General features: G+C 37.4%; 1 protein-coding gene and 1 non-coding gene across 8 annotated transcripts in view; one reads left to right on the top strand and one right to left on the bottom strand.

Moving 5' to 3' along the window:
- Positions 1–25,963, bottom strand: part of DLG2 (discs large MAGUK scaffold protein 2) — a 2,065,329-nt gene that overhangs the window by 831,931 nt on the left and 1,207,435 nt on the right. The window lies entirely within an intron of this gene.
- On the top strand, positions 17,307–17,495 carry LOC125080319 (U2 spliceosomal RNA). Its single transcript, XR_007121336.1, has one exon. It is a non-coding gene; the product is annotated as a U2 spliceosomal RNA (small nuclear RNA).

Below are 25,963 nucleotides of genomic sequence, written 5' to 3'. Positions count from 1 at the left end.
TATTGAAATGTAGATCACAATGACCTTAAAGGATAATAAGAATGAATGACAACACTAATAATGACATAGAATTTAAAGGACTGGGAAATTTAATTTTGAATGCTCACCAAATTAAGAACTACTCTTGGGGCTCCTGAGTGGCTCAGTTGGTTAAGAGTTCGACTCTTAATTTCATCTCAGGTCATGATCTCAAGATTGTGAGATGGAGCCCCTCACCAGTCGCCTAGCTGGGTGTGGAGCCTGTTTAAGATTCTTTCTCTTGCTCTCCCTCTGCTCCTCCCTCCACCTCTAAAAAAGAAATTAAGAACTACTCTTATGTCAATATGAAGATATTTACTTATATCTTAGCAAATGGGCTATCTAACAACTTTCATGAACCCAAGAAATACTAATCAAAAATACAGTCAGTATCCTTGATTATTTATTTTCTACTTATATTCCCTCTTCTAATAAAAACAACTAGAAGCAGCCCATTATAAAAGGCACAAACTGAAAACAAAATAAACCAAAACTTATTGGATAGCAAATGGAGTCACTAAGGTAGAAACCATTTACTATGATCATTGGTAATTAAATAGAAAAAAAAACGAAAACTTTATCCTCTCTTCTGTACAAATTCAAGTTCAGAGACACCTAATAGCCTTAGTTTGTGAGGAAAATTCTTTTCAGAAAATTTTCATCTAATGAATACAGAGAAAATGATGGAATTAGAAAACCACCAACTGGCAATCTCTGTTAAAAAAAAAAAAAAAAAACTGAAGAGGATAGCAATCATCAATAGATAGTAAAGTAATAGGCAAAAAGGTTAACAAGGGACTTCACAAAGAAAGGTTCTGATGAAATCTGCACTACTGACCAATCTCAACATCACTAATACTATGCTCGCCAGACATATATGTGCGTTCTGGATTCATGCATATAAAGTACACAACAAAACCTATGAAATATCCACGCCAATGATATTGAATCCAAGTACAATCCAGTCTTTGTATCTGTTTTCTAGTTTACAGGAAATATGAAGAGTACAGAAGCATTTTACATATCATAAGGAAGCAGTTCTATTAACTGACTAATTTTCAATGAGTCTTTGGAATTAAAAAACAAAAAGGGGACTATTCTAGATTAAAGGGAATTTAAAATAAAGACAGAAAAGCAAAGAGCAAGTTCCATCTTATTTAGATCCAGAGTTGAACAAACCAACTATAAAATGACACTTTTGAAATATTAAAGGACATTAGAATATAGACCAACTATTGGATGATAGTAAAGATTTTTTGGTAACTTTCTAGGTAATTATGTAGAAAATAACTTTATTTGTAGCATTAATACATTGGTTTGTGAGGTGGAATAATGTGATATTATGGCTTTAAGATACTATAGTAAGTTTGACAAAATGTTGATCATTGTTCATCTATGGAATAGGTAAATAAGAACTTGTTATATGTTCTCTACTATTTTATTTACTTTTGTACGTAACAAAAGTGAAAACTTTAATAACAAAAGTTTTAAAATATAGGGTAAAAATATACATAAATATTTTACAATAGCTTACATATTATATATTTTAAATATTTTATATTCATTATATAGTATATGTATATAACATGTATACTAATATATGTACTATATTTGAATATACAAATTATATGCATATAGTGTGTGTGTGTGTGTGTGTATTTTTTTTTAAACGTATACCTAATCTGAATGGAGGCTATAGAAAACTCTCAGAAGCTAAAAATAAACCCAGTGGTAGAAATATAGAAGACACTGGTTTCCCCATGGACATTAGTCATTCCCAATTGCCCAAATATCCTTTTAATGAAATCATAGGTACAGAAAACTTACTCTAAGGTTCAAACAAGGGGAGGAGTCAGAACAAGGATGTCTGTGTAAACCTGGGAGCCCAATCCTCATTTCCTCAATGAAAAAGGGTTTACCAGGAAAATAACTGCCTAGCTGTTAAGATTGAATATTTGTGTTCCCTCAAAATTTAGATGTAGAACCCTTAAACCCCCAGTGGGGCTATATTTGGAAATGGAGATTTCAAGGAAGTAACAAAATCCAATGAGGCCAGGAGGGTGGGGCATTGATGTAATAAGATTAGTGTCCAGAGAAGGAAGGAGAAGAATGCAGGAGGGTGTAGCTAGCTAGCTCTCTCACCAGGCATGTGTACCATGGAAGGGCCTTAGTGAGGGCCTGGCAACATAGCAGCCATCTACAAACAAGAGGGAAGCCTTGCCCCAGAAACCCAGTTTGTTGACACTTCGATGTTGGATTTCCCCGTTTCCAGAACTGTGAAAAATAAGTATGTTCCCTAAACCACCCAGTCGATGGCATTCTGTCACAGCCACATGGGCAGACAAATATAGCCAAAAAAAGGTGGTGAGGACGTTTATCTATCTTAACTCTGACAATAAATAAGCAGGAAGAAAATCTAATAAGCATTTATAATCACAACTTTACACGTTTTTTCAGATTTGGGGCTCAAATTCACACTCCCTATGTGGTCCAAAAAAGCACCAACATAAGAATATAAAGTAGTCCTTCAGATGTCTGGAAGAAAAAAAACACACACTCTTTCTTTAGGAAATCACCTCCAACCTAGATCTTAAAGAAATATTGTAGATAAATTCTCCATAAAGAATGAACTCAAGGGGGCGCCTGGGTGGTTTAACTGGTTAAGCATCTGACTCAGGCTCAGGTAAATGGCATCCAGTCCAAAATCTGGCTCCTTGCTCAACAGGGAGCCTGCTTCTCCCTCTGCCTGATGCCTCCCTCTGCCTCCATGTGCTCTCTCCCCATCACAAATAAGTAAAATCTTAAAAAAAAAAAAAAAAAAAAAAACACACCTCAAAATTTAAGAAAACAATAAAACCAATCATAATATTTTCAAGAAGATAAATCATCATTATTGAGAGCCAGCACAAGAAAACAACAGAGTAATGTATTCCCAAACAGTTTAAACTATAGGATAAATAATGCATAATAACTAGGTTTTAATGTGTTCAAAGACATAAAAGAAAAAAGTCAAAGGTGTGTGTTAATAACAGGAGGCTATTAAAAAGAGCAAGCGGATCCAAAGAACCAAATAAAATTTCCAGACATAAAAAAAAAGCCATTTACAATAAATCTGTAAAGAATAAACAAATTATACTCAGCTGAATAGGTAGAGTACTATGAAATGGGAAACAGATCTGAGAAAATTTCCTCAGAGGACAGCACAGAAGATAAAAAGATGAGAAATAAGACAAAGTTAAGGGGAAAAAACAGAGGCTAGAACAAAGTGGTCCAGCATATGGAACTCCAGGCAGCCAAAAAAGCAACTTAGAGAACATTTTAGAAAAGAGGCAACATTGGTGGATAGGCACAGACTCTCAGGCACAAGGTGGCAAAGAAAGAATGAGCTGACTCGAAGCCTTACTTCTTCCCTTCCTGGAAACTTTGTGTAGAGCAGAACCTGTATGACCTCTCAAAGCATCCTGCCCATCCTCTTCTACTGGGAGTCCCAACAAGGGACTGAAAAGAGAGGAACACTGTCCCAAAAAAGACTGGCTGTTGGTTTTCCAGATTTAAAATACACAAGTCCACAGATTTAGGTAGTATGCTAAATCCCAGCAGGATTTACTAAAAGAAACAACCACTCCACAAAAAACTTACAATAGTAAAGAACGATAAAGAGTAGGTCTTAAAATCAGCTAGAGAGAAAAGACATATTACTTACAAAGTAACATCATTTAATAGGGAATAAAATGGAAGCTGTAAGAGGATGTCATTATATCTTCAAATTGCACAGAAAAAAAAAAAACTAGAATTTTATATCATGCAAATATATGTTAAGAAAAACACTTTCAGAGAAACAAAGCAGAGATACTATGACCAGCAGTCCCTTACTAAAAATTTGAACATATATGCTTAAGGAAGACTGGAAGTAAATAAAAAGGTCTGATATCCAAAAAGTAACAGAGTATAATACTTAATAATCTTGATCTAACTGTCACATATAAAGCACAACACTCATCAGTTGGAGAACACAATTTTCAACTACACACGGAACATTAGTAAAAATTTACCCCACAGTAGGCCATAAATCAGGCCTCGACAAATGTCAGAATCTATACCATAAAAACAATGTTGCTAACCATGAAATGACTTGATATTATGAAAAAAGAAATAGCTTTGAAGATACACTGTTTGGAAATGTAAAAGGAACATTTCTAAATAACTTAGGAGTTAAAGAAGATAGGGGAGGGTGTGCCTGAGTGGCTTAGTCAGCTAAGCATCCAACTCCTGATGTCAGGGTCATGAGTTCAAGCCCTTGGTCAGGCTCCATGAGCAGAGCCTACATTAAAAAAAAAAAAAAAGACAGCTGAATAGCTGTGAATGTAATACATACCAAAATGTGCAGAATGATGCTAAAATGATTGAAAATGGAACATATTTTAAAAATTTTTCAAGATTTTATTTATTCACTTGACAGAGAGTGGGCACACAGGAAACAGGGGGAGGAGCAGAGGGAAAGGGAGAGGGAGAAGCTGTCTCTCTCCTGAGCAGGAGCCCTACCTGGGACTCAATTCCAGGACCCAAGGATCGTGATCTGAGCTGAAGGCAGGTGCTTAAACGACTGAACCACCCAGGTGTTCCAAAATGGAAAAAATTAGTGCCTTAAGTGTGTATATTAGTAAAGAAAAAAATCTGAAAAACCAATAAGTAAAATATTTAAATTAAGAAGTTAGAAGAAAAAAAAAACCCAGAAATCCAACATAAATTTAGGAAGAAGACAATTAAAAAGAGAACCAATTAGTAAAAAGAGAAAAAGAATACAATAAAGAGGATAAACAAAGCCAAATTTTGTTTTTTGAAAACAAATACAATTGGTGAAATTCTGGAAATATCTGTCAAAAAAGAGAAAAAGAAGATCAGAACATAATTTCAGGGGCCACACATATAATACTTGATAGAAAGGATGTATACTGGGATTGTGATTCATGGAATCTGCTTCACACAGGACAGTACGGTGTTAATGTTGTCCTTTAGACTTATATGAAAGGTAAAAAATGTATAATTAAATGGTATTAGGAATAAAAAAGGGCATAACTTTAGCTATACCAGAAAACATGAAAAAATAATAAAATATCATTTTGGAAAAAGTTCTCAATAAATTTGAAAATCTGAAGGCAATGGTCAAATTTCTTGAAAAATCATTTCTTAAACTGGACTCAAAAACACAGAGAAAGCCTGAATAATCTTATAACTATAAAGGACAAAGAATACAAAATTAAAAATAATCCTGTGAGGAAAACACGAGGCTCACAGAGTTTTGAAGATAAGCTCTGTGAACCAGCCAAGAGGGGAAAAATTTGAAACCTATAGGAACACTGCCGCAGAGTAAGAAAAACAGGTGCACTCACCAGCTCAATGTTGAGACAAATACCTACTACAATTATGCCATCTCACCACAATCGTAGATGAAAAAAATGCTTCTCAAAATCTTACCAGCCCGAATCCAGCTATATACATACGTCTGCATTTTAAGATATAAATTCATCATGACCAACTTGGCTTTATTCCAGAAATGCAAATTGGGTTTAATATTAGAAATCTATTAAGGTGATTCAACCCATTAATATTAAGATAAGTTTATACTTCTTGACAACTTGGCGATGATAAAATGAGACATTATGTAAAACATCTCAGAGTCTCTGACAGCTGATAGAAGTGTCATGAACATTATTTTCCCCTCCCTTCTAAAGTGCTAATGAACCAGTGGATCATTTTCTTTGGTTATAAACAACTAATTCTGACAAACTTAATCAGGAAAAAAAAAAAAAAAAAGGTATTGAGAAGGATGTGGGAAAGCTCACAAGATTAAAGAACCGGACATGGAAAGGCAGCTGCTGCTGGAATGACTAAATGCCAACAGCACTGGAAATGTGTGTGCGCCTCCGAGGAGCACCGAGGAGGGAGCACCTAGCAGAAGGGGCAAGTTATCACCCCTGGGATTCCCCCGGCTTCCGGAATAGGGGGACATGTATCTTGATTTACAGTCATATCAAAATGGCCCCCAGTGGGAGAGAGGTGAAGCCCAAGAAGGAAACGGAGTGCGATCAGGAAGAGAAAAAAACGAATGCCGGGCAGACAAAAAGACAAGAACTATCGGCTCGCGCTTATTTAGCCAGAAGCAGTCGCGAAGTGGAGCAGAACAAACAGGCGACCACAAATCAGCTTTTCTGCTAGAAATGAGTTTAACTTCCCTAACCGGCGCTTTCTCACTCTATTGATGTCTGCAAGGGTGTCAGTCTCTCTCCTCAGGCTAGTCTTTTCTCAGTCTTGGAGCCATAGGTAAAACCATCGGACAACTCTCATCAAACTCCTCTCAGAGACGGTCAAATAGGTATCAGGCCAGTCTCGGCTGCTGAGAACACTTCTCCGGCTGCCCCCCCAGTCCTGTGCCAGAACATAATCTTCAGTTGCAGCTGATGACAAAAGGACCCGATATCCCACCTTCACTTTAAAATCGGACTGAAGCCAAAGCAAGCACGAGGTTCCTTTCCAATAGGACATCAGATGATAAAGTGTTATGAAGCTTCTAGACTTCCTCTGCTCACCTAGGGTAGGGGTCTGTTATCTATTGCCCACCCTGCACCTGGCTATGGGTCAGATATTCATCCTACAGATCTGGGTTTATCACAGCCACTGGCTTTTAAAGACCAATTTGGTTTTATGCAAGGGATTTAGCGTATTTACAGAAATACCCATGCCCTTCAGTTAGAACACCATTAAAAATTAAGTCACATCCCACCTGAAAGAAATCTACTAACTCTAAATCCACATATGATATGAAAACACCCATCGCCTCTCCCTTATCACTACTCCCTACGCAATGACACACAGGACATGACTGCATCTCCTAAATATTTCCTGTATCCAGACGCTACATTATTGCCTGAGCTGTCTGCCACACGACTGAGGTCTAGAGCATGTCATTTGTTCCCCTGCCTCTTATCATCTTCCCACCTGTTGTCTATATTACTGCCAGGATGGCATTTACACCATGAACCTCGGACCATGGTTACTTCCTGCCTGGGATTCATCCATTTTCCCCTTTCCCTTTGGCATACTCCGTAACTCACAAAATGAGGCCTTTTATGATTTGACCCTCACCTACCTATTCAATTCTTTCTTCACTCTTACATACCAGCAAAGCTATTTTCTCAGGTTGGTTTGTTTTCCTATTTCTTAACTACATGGAAAATGCCACAGCTCATCACATGTCCACTTCCACTGAGAAGTTTTCCCGGGCCCTTGAGACAGATTTTCTTCAGCTCTGACAGACTCAAGTTTGAGATGACCCCCGGAAATTCCTGCCTCCTGTATCTATGCCTTCCTGTAATATCCTGCCCCTGAATTCAGGCAGAACCAGTGGTGACTGGTATCTAACTAAGAGAATATGGTAAAATGATGGGATGTCCCTCTCTTGATTAGGTTACATTAAATGACAAAGATGATGGCATATTAGGCCTAGGATTACCTTTTATTATATACGACTCTGTCTTACAAGACTGGAGAGAGAGAGATTTTTATTCTGGCCTTGAAAAAGCAAGCAATCACGTTAAAAAATACTTCTGGAGAAGGCTACATGACAGGAAATACAGGTGGTCTCTAATACCTGAGCTGACCTCCGCACCCAGAAAAGAAGTTGGGCTCCTCAGTGGATTATAGTCAATGAAACCCCGAAACAGAGAATCCTGCTAAGCTGTGGTTGGTCTCTTGACCAATGGAAATGGTGAGGTAATAAAACTGTACTGTTTAAAACTACTAAATCTGGGGCGCCTGGGTGGCTCAGTGGGTTAAGCCGCTGCCTTCGGCTCAGGTCATGATCCCAGGTCCTGGGTTCAAGCCCCGCATCGGGCTTTCTGCTCAGCAGGGAGCCTGCTTCCTCCTCTCTCTCTGCCTGCCTCTCTGCCTACTTGTGATTTCTCTCTGTCAAATAAATAAATAAAATCTTAAAAAAAAAAACTACTAAATCTGTGGTGATTTATTACATAGCATAGAAAATGAATACATGAGCAGCTCAAGATACTTTTCACTGGGGTCCTACTGCACTTTTCAAATACCGCCCTCAAGAAACTTAAACTTTTATACTCAAATAAGTTTTTCCTCAAGGGATAAAAAATTTAAGAACACTTAGTGTGTCTTTTTAATTTTCATCTCCGGCATCTAGCATAGGATATACTCTATGACTCTTTCTTTCAAAGAACAAATAATGAAACGGACAAAGGTAAAAACGTAAAACTGGAAGAATATTGGATAAGCTACTGAAAGCATTTTGTTATGGGGCATACAGTTTCCTTATAGTTCTAATAATCTCTGATCCTGAATCTTAAAGAATTGAATATGGAAAAACTTGAATAGATCTATTATTTATGAATAGTACTAATAGTACTATATACTCAGTACTGACCTAAGAGATTTGGGAAATGCAGTTGAGTTAAGATCCTTTTATAATTTTTTGTAGTTTATATGGGAAAAATATGAGCTGTATGCAAGTAACATTATAGTTGAATTTGCAGGTCTTTAGATAATATTATCAAAGGAGGTTAGGACAATCAGCTTTGCAAAATTAAATAAACTCTTCTAGAGATAGTTAAGCCGAGACTGTGGGCTCTCCCATTAGAAGGATCACAAAAGGGATTCTAATATTGGATTGGATGATCTCTAAGGTCCTTCCAGTTCTAGACTTCCATGATACTTAAAATTGAAATTTGAAATCCTTATTTTGTGGCAGGCTAAAGAATTACACCAATGACACGTATCTACATTACAAAAAATACAAACACACACACACACACACACACGGGAACTAAGTCTTAAATATATTCTCATGAATCTTGGGTAACTACATCTCTTTAAATAACATGCCCAGGGATACCTGGGTGGCTCAGTGGGTTAAAGCCTCTGCCTTTGGCTCGGGTCATGATCGGGTCCTGGAATCGAGCCCCACATTGGGCTCTCTGCTCGGTGGGGAGCCTGCTTCCCCCTCTCTCTCTCTGCTTGCCTCTCTGTCTACTCGTGATCTCTGTCTGTCAAAGAAATAAATAAAATCTTTTAAAGAAAGAAAGAGAGAGAGGAAGGGAGGAAGGAAGGAGGGAAGAGAGAGAGAGAGAAAGAGAGAAAGGAAGGAAGGATGAAAGAAAGAAAGAAAAAAGAGAGAGAAAGAAGGAAAGAAAAAGAAAGAAAGGAAAGAAAAAGAAAGGAAGGAAGGAAGGAAGGAAGGAAGGAAGGAAGAAAGAAAGAAAGAAAGAAAGAAAGAAAGAAAGAAAGAAAGAAAGAAAGAAAGAAATGAAAGGAAAGAAAAGAAAGAAAGGAAGGAAGGAAGGGCCCATAAAACATAACCCACATAGCCCCAGTTAAGGAACTAACTGGGTGCTGATTTTTAGTTCTGCATGTGCTTCAATGATTTCAAGCGCCACAAGGTGGCAGAGTGCTGGCACCGCGTTTCTAATTCACAAGAATTCAGAACGGGAATTCGTTATATATTCAAAGGCAATTTTAATCGAGGCTTTGGATTCTTCCATCTGTTCCCATTGTGCCAGGTGCAAGGATTGGATGGAGGAACTTAGCAGTATATTTGGAGGCTCTTGGAAAGGGAGAAGACAGGATATAAAATCATGTATATTTAAAGAAAAACTATTCATGGATACAACTCCTAATTTGCATGTGACCCCAAAATTACCACAACCCATCCTGATTATTGCTTTTTCCAATTACTCCTGTAACATTCACCCTTCCACACATAAACTGGTGCAAATTCACAAATACATTACTTCTACTTAAATCCCCAAGTCATCTAAAATGTCACCAATTATTTGATCTCTTAATAGGGTTTTAAAAATCAAAGATGAATACTCTTGTCTTTTTTTCCTATGCTGCCACAGGTCACAGTCACAAATGAATATTATTTCAATATTATGAAGGGGGTGGGACCTTTTTCTCATTCTTTAAGTCCTTTGAAATCTCTATTATGTGACACACTTTCACTAAATTCATTTCTTTTTCTTCTGAAAAGTGGTCTTCTCCAGGGTTCATGAACTCTTTGATAGTACCTGAACTGGGATATTCTATAAGTTCCTCTTTCTATAGATATTTAGAATACTTTCATATCATAATCAGTCAACCAAACAATACGCAGAAAGTATATGGTGCTTTTGGGGGGGAACCAGCAGACTCTTTAGAACTTGTCCTAAAAGAACAAGGACTCTCCTATGTCTGATGGAATCATTGTATCTCCAAGGCCTAGACAGTGTCTGGCACACCAGAGATATTTTAAAAAGTACTGATCAAATAATAAGCTTTAGGGCTTCTGGGTAGCTCAGTTGGTTAGGTGTCTGCCTTCGGCTTGGGTCATGATCCCAGAGACCTGGGATCTAGTCAGTCCCACATTGGGCTCCCTGCTCAGTGGGGACTCTGCTTCTCTGCCCCTCTCCTGGCTCATGCTCTCTGTCTCTCTCTCAAATAAATAAAATATTTTAAAAAATAATAAACTCTATATGAGTACTTATCAAACTGAAATAATGTTGTACCTTGAGTTCACAAGAGCCCACAATTGTGACCTGCACATTGTAGTTGCTCAATAAACTAGTTGGATTAACAATGAATGGACCCGTATACTTCCATAAATCTGGTTTCTGTTTAAGAAGTTAATATGGACGTTTGATCACTCCAAATGTATTTATTTATTTTTATTGAACAATCCTCAGATTTGACTCTGAGTAACCTCCCAAAATGTCGATGCCAATTCCCAAGGGGTTAAGTGTGGCAGAGATAAAACACAGGAGGTAATAAACAATCAAGTCAGAGCAGCATGTTGCTGTCACCAATTTAGGGTTACTTTGCATTTACTTGTATTGTGTTCAACGTGACACATGCAAATATATGTATTTAAATTTCCATACAAACTGTCTAGAAAAGCCCAGAATCTTCCACAACAACCCATTCTTCTTTAACTGCTGATACTCCTCTAGGAATTTAACCTGTTTCCACTTCAAATTCTATTCTAGGTTGTCTCTGAACTACTATGCAATATCAGCATAACTCTAATTTTTATCAATTGTGTTATCTATTGATTTCTTTATATCAAAAATGAAGCTGTAAACCACTCAGACTTCTCTTCTACTTCCATTTCCCCTGCAGATGCTTGATATGTTTATTATTACTTTAGTCCTGTTAGCTCTGTAATTGTAAAGAGTTTCTTAAAATCCTATTTCTTACTTCATTACTTTTCAATGGGCTTTCTCAATCCCATGCTTTGTAAGATGTCAATATTAGACCTTCTTCTTCCTTCAATACCCTATCTCCTGCGGGTTAAACTTTGGTTTCTATCTTTTCAAGACTGTTGGATATTTTTATTTTGTCATGCAACCATAACAAAGACTTCTATATTTCATTATGGATTATCTTTAAAAGTTAAAAATCAATAAGTGGCTCTTATGTTACAATTATTCTGTAAATAACTGTTCAGTGTCAAGCCAGGTAATGTGTTAGCTCTAAGTATGTGCGTGTGTGTATATATATATTTTTCCAATACAGATCCAATGCCATGAGTCTTGGATCACTCATGAGAAAATGTTCCTCACATTAAGATCAAACAGATTTTTTCCCCTCACAAACCATGAAATTATAAAAATTCATCAGAATTTGTTTTATATTAGTACTGCCCTGCACAGTGTGCTTAGTAGGTGGCCTCTAAAATATAGTCTTTCCCCAGGCCCCCCCTCCGAAATGCCTTTGCCTTTTTCCTAAACTATTTGCATTTATATACTTTCAGTGACTTACAGACTTGTGATTACATAATATATTCTGTCAAGTCACTGTTTCTCTAAGCTTCTTCCAGAGCTTCAGAACTTTCTTTTCTTTACCGCTTCTTCCAGAGCTTCAGAACTTTCTTTTCTTTACCGCTCCCCAGGCCATTTGTACATGTGCCATTTTGAGACTTCCCACCACTATCTCTTTCTTGCTCTTCACTTGACACCACTATTTCCTCCATCTGTGGCTTTCTCTTTCTGGCTTTACCCTCTCAGTGAGTACAATCTCATGACATTTCCACTGCAAGAATGTATGCGATACAAACTTTCCAAGAGCTCATACTATTAGAAATATAGTTAATCTGCTCCCATGCTTGATTGGCATTTTGGCTAGTTAGGGAATCTTCGGTTAAGAAAAATTCCCCTCAGAATCGTGAAAGCATTGCTCTATCACCCTCCACATAGTGGAACTCTTTAAATATTGGGTGGATTAACAAATGCCCTCAAACTTCTGTTCTCTTTTAGACGATAATCTGTCCTTCTGACATTTGATCAAACTATGGTGGTTACATGTCTCTGAAAATCTAGACGTTAAAAATGGACATTAGGATAATCAGTTTGAGTGGCGCAGGGCGTGGGGAGGGTGACGGAAATATGTCCAAGCTCAGCTGACTCTAGACCATGGGCCAGATCTGTTTACCGTGTCACATCTGCAAGTAGAGAGAGGGCTGGGAAATCGGGAATGGACCTTTCTCAAGTAAATTTAAATTGATGTTAACACCAAGAATACCAATAACTATGCCCAAATTTAAGAGCTTTTTAAAATTAATAAATTTCTTAAAACGGGCTGTTCTCCCTAATATAAGTATAGACAAGGTCCAGATGGAGCTTCCATTTGAGCGGGAAGGAAAAGAAGATGGAGGACTGGAAACCCACAGGCTTGTTAAACCACAGTTATGTTGAAGGCAAACATGCTACAGAGACTATAGAGCAACCAAATCCTCTACAATAAAAATGAAATATTTTACAAAGCATTCTATATTAATTTTAGTGTGATCGATAGGAGAAATATAATCACAGGGAAATGGTTGTATGCAGGGTCATCACCAATACATATAATTTATTTTCAAAACTTGGCACTATATTATCTTCCAGTTAAACTAAATACTAAGTTATTTAGCAAGTGTAATTTAACAAAAATAAATTATGAATTACTTTGTGAACCCCAACTACATGCCAGACAGTATATTTGAGATGTACATATACTGTCTTAAAGGGAGCCTCACCACAAGTTTGTGGACTGCAAAAATGATCTTTATTCTACAAATACAGATACTAGGGCTTAACTCAGGAAATCTAAGTGATATGCCTAAAGTCACGCAGGGAGTCTATAAGACTTAGGACCCCAGTGTTCCTGTTGTAAGTTTCACGCTTTCTGCACTTACTACACTGCTTTTATGTCATCCTGTGTCAACACTCACAGGTTTGCTAAAATACATTCCTATAAATGAAACCTTAAATTTCTAGCTCTTCTCTCCTCTATGGAAGCCAAATCATTTTGGATTCATGATTAAAATTATCCTCATCACATAAGGATCAGTTCAAACACTAAGATCTCCAAACCGACTTGAGATCTGCCAGTCTTGCCTTAGATAAAAAGGTAATAATACTACAATATTTTCTTTAAAAAACACATATGTATTTGAAGTTTACTATATGACAGGCGCTGCTCCAATCACATGTGTGTACGGACTTGTTTAATCCTCCCAACTACCTTGTGAGGCAAGTATTACTGCTGGCTCCTTTTTTTTTTTTTAAGGTTTTATTTATTTATTTATTTGACAAAAGGAGAGAGATCAGAAGTAGGCAGAGCAGCTGGCAGAGAGAGAGGGGGAAGCAGGCTCCCTGCTGAGCAGAGAGCCCGACGTGGGGCACAATCCCAGGACCCCGAGACCACGACCCGAGCCAAAGGCAGAGGCCCAACCCACTGAGCTACCCAGGTGCCCCTGCTGGCTCCTTTTTATAATTACGACTGTAATTTCTTTGGATTTTTTATATGAAGCTGATTATTGCACAGAACATCTATGTTCTTATTAAATAACTGAACTTGGGGCACCTGGGTGGCTCAGTGGGTTAAGCCGCTGCCTTGGGCTCAGGTCATGATCTCAGAGTCCTGGGATCGAGCCCCGCATCGGGCTCTCTGCTCAGCAGGGAGCCTGCTTCCTCCTCTCTCTCTGCCTGCCTCTCTGCCTGCTTGTGATCTCTCTGTCAAATAAATAAATAAAATCTTTTAAAAAATAATAATAAAATAAATAAATAAATAACTGAACTTGTAGGAGTATGATTACGTGGAGCAAAAGTATCCATATAATAATCTCATCATGATTAAGGGGAACCAAGTTGCCTAAGCCACAATGAACTCTGAGGACTGAAAAACACCAGCTAGACTCAGAACATTCAAGTCAGCTGAAATACAGAGAAGTCTGGCTATAAGCAAAATCCTACAAGCGATCACTGGTCAAGGTAAGACTATATCAGCAAATAGGTAGTTTTAGATGGTTCTCTTTAAGATCATAATGTTAGGTCAATTGTGGATGTTGTATTTTAACTTCAGGTACTCAATATATGATTTATATAAATGGAATGAACAAATCTAATCTGATAGTCTCAATTTAACATCATAAATACTAGCTCTACTACAGAGTTTAAAACTTTTTAATTGTTTAACTACTATAACCATAATATAACAAGTTTGGGGGACTTTGTAAAAGAAAAAAAAATAATGTTATCAATTATCACATCACTATGACCTTCCTGCAATTTCCTTCAAGTTAAAAGCTATTATAATTCCATTCTTGGTTCTGGATTATTAATCTCTTGCTCACTATTGTTTTATTTGCATTTTCCCTTCTCACTTCTTTTTTTTTCCAACACACACCTTCTTTGAGTCTAGAATGTTTTCTCCTTTCTTCTTTCTTCCTTTCTTTCCTTCTTTCTTTCTTTCTTTCTTTTTAAATTGAGAATTCAACCAAGGTTGACAACATATAAAGATTTAATACAGAGCATTTCCTTCCATTTGACTTAGACTTTCACTTCTTTAAACTCTCATTCTAAATACTGTTAGAACTCTAGGATAATTAATTTCTTCAGATAAGGAAGGTAAACATGGAAATCAGTAAGTGACTATGCATTGGCTAATTGAATTTAAATTAAAAAAAAAAGAAAATCAGTAAGTGAGCTTTTGAGAGTGCAGTGTTTACTTTCTCAAACTCTACATTTGGTAGGTTGTCTTCTTTTATTTTTTTTAACAATGAGTCATTTTACTGTGAACCTAATGAACAACTTTTCCAACAAACCTCCATTACCTTGCAAAAGCATTTAGTGTAAGAATAAAGTGGGGAAGTTTTCAAATACATGAATTGTGTTTTTAACTTAACACCACCATTAATGTGTATCAAAAGAAAAATTGCTAACACTACAATGAAAATCTCATGAAAAGCCTCATACTCTTGATAATACTTTAGTGATAACTTTCCTCAATCCATCCAAGAATTGAAAAGTTTTGTTCTTAGTCTAAGATTTCATTGTCATTAGAAAATTGCGTATATTCTTGAAAGAATACATTTTCTATATAGTCATTCAATGTAAAAACATGTAAATATTAAAAAGTTTGCATCATATGAGAAATACAAGTTATTATTTGCAAATTTCTATGCAAGTCCACATGAATCTAAACTGGTATGATGCTATGACTTTCTATATATTTTTAGGTTATATGAACATTTCAAGCTATGCATAAAACCTTTTTGAGATACTTCTCATTTACACCCAAACGTGTAAAAATTCAACAAAGAAACTGCTTACAGAAAAAAAGAACTACTCCAACCTCCCCATAAGAAAATAAATAGGCAGCTATGATCAACTAGCCTCGAAATCATCATTGACCAGGAACTGCAAACTGAGGACATGGCAGGTCCTCTGCTGGGTATGGTCGGGCATGCAAAAGAGAAATAAAAGATCCTCTCCCTGTCCCAAGAAAGTCCCCAAATGCCATGGACATCAAATATTAGAATTACATTTGTATGCCAGATTATGATTTCCTATCTACAATAGTCTTTCACCTTGCCTCCATTTCAAGTATCTTTCCATCATTAACTCCACTTGTAAGGTGAAAGGGTAAGTCTTACCCCAAACCAACCCCAGCTACAGCCGTAGTTCTTCAGAGTTTGCTCTTCTACTCCTTGATGGAGACTCACCACCACGTTAAAGGCTGGCTGACCGCGTGATCACAGTCTTGCCAGGGCTCCCATTACAAAGCTCTCTGAAGCCAGTTCCAAGGAAATCATCAGTAGTGCCGAAGTGCTCTCTTGTCTTCTAGCAAGACTACCTCATTTGTTTCTTGGAGTTAATGCTACCCCCTTCAGCTACTCCTTACTGCAGCTATTACAGACAGGACAAAAAAATTTTTTCTAATCTCATTTTTCTCAAATTCACCTAAGATAGTTTGGACTTCATGTGTTAGCTTCCTTTACCATTCGGCCCTTTCAGCTAAGAAAGACTGCAGAACAGATTCATGATTTGCACACCTCTTACCGTTGGTACTCTTAGATGTCTTCACTGATTCCATCTGAGAAATTTAGAACCCAGCTACCCTAACTCGCAGCTCTCAACCAGAAATAACTGTGAGTCAGAAGAATCAGTCCTTCTCACGCCCTACTTCTTGCCTGTCGGTCCACTCATATTATACTTTTCTATCCCGCATGCTCAAACACAACATTGTAAGAGAAATTATGCACAGGGGACATTTAATGAAAAACAGTTTTGATGACAAATGTATATTTAATTTATCCTACAGAGATACAGAACCCCAACAGAAACAGGCCCTGGGAGGGAAATACCATAAATATTGTTTGGATGGGCAAGTCATTAATTCCTAAAAGAGGCTATAGATCCTATCAGTGAATGAAACTACATCTTTAAAAACTATCAATTCCAAAGCACCCATCCAAACAAGAACACATCTCTTCCATTTCTCCTAATTTGCTAAGCTGCCTAGAGGGGGTAAACTAGAAGTGTGGTCTAATAACAGGAGACCTCCCACTGTTCTTTGGATTGCTGTGTGTGTGCGCACACGTGCACTGGTGGTGTAGGGAGGGTAGGGAGAGGGAATGGGAAGGTTGTTTCCCTAGGAGATCGATAACTATAAAGAGGATAGCGACTCCTTTTTAAATTTATATCTGCCTAACTTACTTAAAGTCAAAATGTATACATTATAGATTATAATTATTCAATACTCCATGTTTCCAGAACGGTCATAGCTGAAAGAGCACATCCTTGGCTACTAGAAAAAGCAGAAAAGGAAAAGAAACCCCACAATAGAGAAGTGTGTAATTTGAGATCAGGAAGAAAGAAGGAGAAAAAGGTAACTGAATATTAGCCAGTGGATATAAGGGTCAGGAGTAGAAATATACAGAAGCAACTTGCTTTGTTATTAACAAAAGTCACATCGCTTCTCAGCCTTTTGGCTAAGATCAAGTGTATTAACGAAAGTCACTAGTAATAGTCCTGCTAAATAAAGTCATTCTTGCTTCTGATTAAACGTGGATCACTTTTTAAGCTAACTACATAACGAATCCTAGATGCCACTTTTACAATCTTAGGAATTCCACTTTCTCCCTGAAATATTTAGTTCAGAGACAGTTTGTTTGCCTCTACTAAAGGATGTGCTTTAATTTCCATGGTTTTCATTTAGACTAGGTTATTGCTTATAAAAGCCTTTGTGAAAGAATGTATCAGTTCCCTACTTGCTTTTTATTTTCTGCAAAGTATCAGAGAGCACCGTGGGCATCTCTACAGCTAATGCTGCTGGGAGGGGTCATTTTGTAAGAACCTGTTCACAGCGCTGAGCTTTCCTCAGTGAAGCCCAGTACAAACAGCATTTCGTTGTATGTTACTTGTTTGTGTCATTTAAAATTTGTAATCTGATTAAGCGTTAAATGGGATTTCAGCACTTGGGCACAGTTACCTAAAGCATAAACAAATGTGAAATTATTAGCAAGAAAGAGAGACAGACAGATGGACTAATTTTGCTTGACTCCACTGAACCTCCAGAAAAAAATCTGTCCCAAATCAGTAACAAAATGCTGGATTTAGATTTTCTGGACAGGTGATATAAATAAAATACATTACAAAATATGCACTGTTTTACATCCACCATGTCCTTAATATTTTCTGGTCCTTAATAATGAGTTTTGTTTATACTGGAACAAAATATAGAGAAATTTAGAGGTGATTTATATTCAGATCCCTTGCAGTTTAAGCATGACAATATCTTGTTTTCATTTTTTATCTCTCAAAGTTTCCAAGACAACTGGATTTATGCTTCAGAATAATTTCACACATTTTCTTCACTTAAATCAGTTAAATCAATGTGAAAAATAACCAACATTTAAAAATACTTCTCTTTTTTGAATAAACATCCACATCAACAGGAATAAAATTCTCCTTCATCATTCCCATGTTACAGAAATGCAGCTATCTCTTGCTGGAACATCACATTCATCCCCCAAACATTGTTAAACACGGATGATGTACGGGCTCACTTTGAATGCATGGAGGGGGGAGTAACAACATGCAAATAATCATGTCTTGGCATGTTACACTTTAAAATGCTAAAAACAGCTATTCCAACTTGATTATGAGGTAGCAGTGTCTTTTAGGTATAGAAGCTCCATGTGAATATTCAGTGTGATACACTGTTTTTCATATTGCCTTAAGTGGTACCATCATCCTTGGATGCCATAAGCACTATTGCATAATCCACCCCAGGTACAAAGGAATGCTTCCCTAGATGTTTAACGGATTGTATGAGCTACTCCTCTGTAGCCTCACCATCCAAGCCTCTGATTAAGCAACACACTATGGATATTAACCTTAAAACCATGCTGTTAGAGGAAAAGGCAAGGAATCCTATTGTAATGCAATTTAGTGAGTCATGAATTCTCCCTAATAGAGTCTACTGACCAGAAATTATTTTTTGAATGTCAGCCCTGCACAAGGCACTGTCTAGTTGCAGCTATAAAATATAAGAGCTCCCACCATTTACTGAGTACCTACTCCATGCTGGACACTGTACTGGTAACTATCTTCTAAATGTTAGTGTGGGCAGGCTTAAATGCCAGGCTAGAAAAATCTAGAACTGAGCCTGGAGGCAGTTGGCAACTGTTAAGAAAAATTTTGGGGGGTCAGGAAAAATTGCATTAGTTCTGAGAGCGGAGAGAAACATTAGACTGACAGCATTGTGCATGGACGTTGAGAGAGCAAAAGATCAGCAACAAGGGGACCATCAGAGGGTAAACAGGAAGGGTAAACACCAAGGCAGTGCCCATGGGATGCAAGGCCAGGGTCAGAAATGAGAAGCACGAGGATAAATTAGAGGGTCTGCTGAAAACCTAGAGATAGTGAGCAGGGAAAGTTAGTGCTAAGTCTGAAATTCTATTTTGGGGAACTTACTCCATAAATGTAATTGCACTCATGTGAAGGGACAGGTTTGCATGAGTCAGGAAGCAGTACGTGGTGTTGTACTAACCCACAAAATCCCAGGCACCTAACACGATGACCGTTTTTTGCCCCCAGTTATGGCACAGTCATGTGCTAGCGGGGCAGGTCTCCTTCATCTTGTAATGACACCATCTGGAACACATGTTGTCCAAGGAGTCTTTACGGGAGAAGAGGGCATAGGAGGGTTGTACAGAATAGATTTAAGGATCAGGCCTGAAAATGGCTTTTATTAATTCTACCCTTGCTGTCTATAACCCAGACACACACCCCAGCCCCATCCCATCCACAAGGCTGGACTTTAGGAATGCACACACATGCAGGCAACACTTATGTCCCTAAGTTTACTTGTAAGAGCAAACAATTAGAAATGAGCCAAATACTCATCAGTTGAAAACTACTTAATAATTAGGTTATATCCATACCATGGAAAGCTCTAAAAAAACAAACACTGATATGGGAAGATATAGAAGATACATCATTAAGTAAAAATCTCAAGTGCAGACAAGTCTGTATATCTTGTTACCTTTTTTTGTGGAGAGGAACAAATCTGAAATATTTTAATTACAATGAAACAATAAAAGGATACCCAAGAAACCACTGACAATAGTACCCATTTCAGAGGAAGGTGTTGAATCAGCCTGGGTTTTGTTTTACCCAAAAATAAGGCAGCCTAGTTTTATTTTTACCCAAAACCAACTCAGACAAATGGTTTTGGTATTTTCTCTTTTCAATAATCAGGACTTGCATTATTTTAACAAGGAATATCAAGTAACACACCCCTTAGGGTAATCTAGTTTTTAATGAATTCAAGCATAATTGCAAGGTAAGAAACTCCAAGACAAACCAAGGGTGGAAGGCCAGCAAAGATGTGAATTCAAATGGTTTTGGAGCATTTAATAGCGCTTGTATTCAGAGACTTCTTAATGGAGGGCAAACACAACTAGATGCTGATTATTTTTCCTTGAATTATTTCTTCCTAAAAGCCCCATTTAAATTTAGCTTGGGATTTCCTGTTAATGCCTTAAAAAAAGAGTCAAAGCAGCTGTTTGCTGTTGATATCTGTGCGCTAGAATTTGGCTCACTGTGGGTACTAGATTTTGCGTGCTAAGGGAGGACAAAAAGAACCTTAAGTGCCACCTAAGTAGATTTTTCATTTCATGAGAATCCCACTGTGTTTCTGGAAATGAAGGAAACAACCCTATCTAGCCAGTTATCCTGTTTGAATCTCTGTTCCCCCACCTCCAAAATAGGGATTGGACATCTACCTAATGAGGTCTTTGTGAAGAACGAACGATGAGATAATGTATCTGTTAGAGATGCATACAGTGGTAAATACTGAATGTCATCTCCCCCCAACCCCACCTGCCTACCACTCACACCCCAGGAAGCTTTCTTTGATGTCTTGAATGAGACTAGGATCTTCTGTTAACCTGATCTCTTGTACTAGGTGCCTCTTCTTCCAATATTTAGATTTTTTTTTTCTCCCCTACTAGTGTGCAGTGTCTTGCAAACTATCGCATTCCACATTTCTACTGCAGAGCCAGGCATGTAGCTCAGGAATTCATTACTGAACTTAATGAGTGAGTGAAAACATTCTTGATCCTCCCGTGGGTTCATTTTCCCCATGGTTAGCACTAACATTCTAAGAGAAGAGCATTGATGAGATGAATTAGACAATGGTCATGGAGGAGTGGCGAGTATCTGTCTTTTAGGTTGGCGGTGGAATGTCTTACTGATTACATGTATGCTGTTAGTAAGGATGTGATTTGTACTGAGCTCAAATCCATTTTGGTCTACTCTTGCAATAAATAGTTACAAACAAGTATCAAATACTTAAAATGTACCAGACATTGTTTTAGGCATTTACATTTCATTCTCTCAACAAGCCTGTGGAATTGATTCTGTTATTGCCCTCATTTTACAGATGAGGAAACTGAGAAACGGGTAAAATATCTGGCCCAAGCTAATACAGCCGCTGTTGGGAGAGCTAGGATGTTGATCTAGGCAACATGGGTCCAGAAGGCACATTCTACTATACTTCCTTAAAATGAGAAGCTATCTTTAATATGGCACAAATGCACCTGAAAATAGTCAAAGTAATTGCCTATTAAGTTCACTTGAAAGTGGATATTTTTAAATGATAGTATTGGTGACATAGAAAGATTCTGATAATAATACAATCCTGGTGGTACTACAAGGTGACAAAAAGATTTTGGTAAACAACTTAAGAATATGTGGGATGGAGGAGTGCCTGGGTGGCTCAGTGGATTAAGCTTCTGCCTTTGGCTCAGGTCATGATCTCAGAGTCCTGGGATTGAGCCCCGCATTGGGCTCTCTGCTCAGCAGGGAGCTTGCTTCTCCCTCTCTCTCTGCCTCTCTGCCTACTTGTGAACTCTCTCTCTCTCTCCGTCAAATAAATAAATAAAACCTTTAAAAAAAAGAATATGTGGGATGTAACGTGTACTGTATGAGAAGATGGCCTAGAAATCAGAGAGAGTTGGCTTTGAACCATTTTCATTAAGGATGCTAAAAATTAGCATCACTGACCCACTGATTTCCATTCTGGAAGTCTGGTCTAAAGAAGTACAAAACACAAGGAAACTCTGTATAAAACATCATTTATGTATGTATTTGTCTATCTTTTAACAGTTCTTATGGGAAGATACTTGTATGTAAAGCATATGTGGAAAAGTATATTAAACATATATGTATAGTTTAAAGAAAATTACACAGGACCACTCCCCAAATACTCCCCTTTCTGACTGCGAATGGGTAACTGCTCCCCTGACTTCTGTAATAATTCCGTCCTTGTTTTCCTTTAGAGATATCATCACCCTGCATCCTTTGACAATATAGCATAATGGTACCTATTTCGAAATATGTAGAAACAGAGTCACACAAAGTTTATTATTTGGTAACTTGTCTATTCCTCTACCATTATATTGTGAGGTGCAGCTATCTGGTTTTGTGCGGTAGTGGTTAATGAACATGTAATGAGTGACATATTTGGCTTTCTACCTGCATTCTTTTTTTTTTTTCTAGCTACATTCTTATGTTTGCTTTAGACTTGTCCCACTTGTTTTGCATCTCTTTTATTTTTTTTCCTTCTTTTGAATTTTTTCAATGTGATTTATGATTTCCATTTTTTGTGTTTACCTTTGGAATTATAACATGCACACTTATCAAAGTCTAAACTTTGTCAACACTTTTATTTGCCTACAAATATATTATTAATATATACAGATTATTAATATATTATTATTGACAATATTTTGGCTATCTTATTTAGTCCTATAACCATTATTATTATTTTATAAAATATATATTCATTTAGATTAATTCCCATATATGGCACTTTGTTCTTCTTTTGGCAGGTTCTGTTTTCCATCTCAGATCACTTTCTTTCTGCCTAGGAGGCATGTTTTAGAAAGTTCTTTAGTGAGGGTCTGTTGGCAACAAACTCTCCCTGGTTTTGTTTTTCCAAAATGTCTTTATTTAGCCTTTATATTTTAATGAAACAATTCTAGAATGAGAGTTATTTTCTCAGCATATGTTGAGATATACACTGCCCTCCTCCTCAGTTAGTACTGACATATCCCTTTGTGTCTGCTGTTCTGTGTCCTCACCATGTCATACCCAGCTGTGGACTTCTAAAATTCTGTTTGGGATTCATGAATCTCCTTGAATCTGTGTATTCACACATTTTATCAAGTCCAGAAACTTCTTAGCCATTTCTTCCTTCAGCTATTGCCTCTGCCACACCCTCACACCCTCTCCTTCTGCAATTCTTCTTAGACACTTAGCAACCCTTCTCACCTGTCAGCAACACGTCTTAGCTTTCTGTATTTCCTCTTTGTTTCTGCCCTCTGCCTCATGTCTTCTGAATGATCTCCTAGGTCTCTCAAGGTCTCTTCAGCTTTGATTAATCTGCCCTTACACTTTTCAACTTCATCTTTAATTTTCATTTTATTTATTTTATTGAGGTCCTCTTTAAGTTCTTTTTTTTTTTTTTTTCAAATCTGCTGGGACAGTTTTTTTTATAGTTTCATGTATTGTTTACTCAACTTCTCTTTAATTAATTTAAACAATAAGGATGACTATTTTATAATTTGTATCTTACAATTCCAGTCTGCATCCTTTATGGGTCAGTTTCAAAGTTTCATTGCCTGTGGTTCAACAAATTCCTCAGGGTAGAGCGGCTTTAAGTGCAACACCAGCCCTCCCATCATCCCTGCCTTCAAGTAGTTAGGTTTCTGCCTGATAACTCTATGATCCTGCTAGTTGTTGGCACTTTCAAGAAATTTTGTTTGTGTGTTTTTTTAAAAAATGCTATATCCAACATTTTTAGTTGTGGTCAGAGGGAGAGACGGTCTAAATAAACTAATCCAGCATAGTACCAGAAACAAAAATCTTTGATTTGAATTGTTTGATCATTCAACTGCCCAAGGGCAGTGCATTAGATGAGATAATCTTCTGTATGTCATTCTCCTATCATGTTTACAGAATCACGATGAGGCATCAAACAAAAAGAGGGCTAATACAAGACAGACTGTTCTAGTAGGAGTATTTGGACCTAGAAATTGAGAGACCTGAGCTTTGCTTTTTTTTTTTTTCTTTTGGCCGTTGGCATTCAACCATATAATGTTAACCACATACTTAATTTACATATTGATTTAATTTTCCCACTTATAAACCAAAAGGAAAATATGTTTTACTTGTGGTTCCGTTTTTGGCCCCCATAAATAAAATTATCTCAGCTAAGTGAGGAGTTCCCAGGAAGAGCTTTGAGGATACTCTGTAAATTCAAAGTTCTAGATTTACATGAGCTAAATATCTTTACAGTTGGTTTTCACTGCAAAAATGAGAAACATTACCAATAAAAGTACTTAACCATATCTCATCAGGAAGTTCTCATAAAAGACACTTTAGAACAAATAAATGTACTTCCTTCTTCCTTCCTTCCTTCCTCCCTTTTTCTTTCTTTCTTTCTTTCTTTCTTTCTTTCTTTCTTTCTTTCTTTCTTTCTTTCCTAAACACAAGGAAAGAAAACATTCTGCGCCAGATGACACAATTGCTTTCCTGCATGGGCACAGACTGAGAACACTTTTATTTAATTGTGATAAATTCACTTGAGCCCTAGACTTAATATTTTACTTGTTTTGCAAATGTCTGTGATTTATGTGCATACATCATTGAGAAAGCAAACTTCACAGAAATTAGGGAGACAAAAACCTCAGTACGCCATTCTGCCTAAGAGGTACAAGCAGGTCTCCTCCTGGGTACAGATGAGAAGAGAGAGTTGGCAAAAACAACCTCTCTGGTGAGTCATCCTCATGCCACTGGGAAGACAGGCATCACATTCCAGTGGACTGGGCAGCTATCAACCCCCACCCCCACAAAATTAAAAACCTGTAAAATTCTGCTAAAACTGCCATAACCAAGGATGTTTTTCTCCTCACCCATTTCCTTTATTTTGTGACTTGCCTTTTTTGAAAATGGCTTATAGTCTGAATGAAAGAAAATATCCTAAATGTAAGGAACTAGAAGAGGCCTAATGGTAGATGTCACCTGCATTCATTTCCTTCATACTGTCTTTACTAACCATCCAGATAGTTACACTGTCACTCATCAACTGCTTCCTATGTTACATGTATTATCTCATTCTATTATCACAGTTGCCTTATTTTTTGGTACTGTAGCTCCGGAAGAATGGATGAGAAAATTCACGAATACAGAAGAAGACCTCAAGGCAAAAGGCTAGCAAACGTAAAGGGAAATTTGAACTAAGGTTGATATGATTCCAAAGTCCTTGCTTTTAACTGTTGGATATACTACCTCTTTTCATTAAAGCTTCTTGAGGCAGATTTCTTTTTGGAACAGAAAAAAGGGATGGGAATTATATTGGTGACTTATAAAATAATCACTTCATTAACAATGACAAAATTCTGTCTGAGACACTGCTTTGTGTTCACCAAATTGTTTCCTTTTTTTTTTTTTTTCTGGACCCACAAGACAATGACTTTTCCCAGTCTTTGTTGCAGTTAGATTGGCACCACTGACTATGTTCTTCCCAAAAGAATGTGGGCAGAGAAGAAGCAGGACAAGCTCGGCCTTGTCATGAAACTTCCTACAGAATTCTCCTAGCCCTCTCTTTCTATTATTTCACAATCTTGGAGGTCAAATGCTGAAAGAAGCAGTGACAAAGGTGGCCCACAGCCTGACCGCCAAGGGCAGTGGTCACTGAGACGAGAGCTATAGGCCTTTACTGCATGAAGTCACTGTGGCCTGTTACAGTAGATCGCCTACACCACCTTGTACACCACCTCTGAACGATGGGAAAGTGTATTCAATAAAGCCACTAACGTTCTGCTGACATTTTCCCTTTCTTTTCTACTTTCAAGGACTCAGGCTCATTATCGGATTTTACAAGTTGTAATAACCACTCGTCTAGATTAGAAAAAAATGCTTTTGTCAGTCTGTGGAAATTAACAATGGTTCTGTTTTCATCTGGGACAAATGAACCATAATTTGCTTTAATGCAAAAATCAATTATACATGAGCTCTTTCTTCACAATGCTTTATTTTTATAACAGTGAATTCCA

This window comes from Lutra lutra, chromosome 10 (assembly GCF_902655055.1).
Source record: "Lutra lutra chromosome 10, mLutLut1.2, whole genome shotgun sequence".
Classification (NCBI taxonomy): Eukaryota; Metazoa; Chordata; class Mammalia; order Carnivora; family Mustelidae; genus Lutra; species Lutra lutra.
This window is presented reverse-complemented; position numbering and strand designations above follow the sequence as displayed.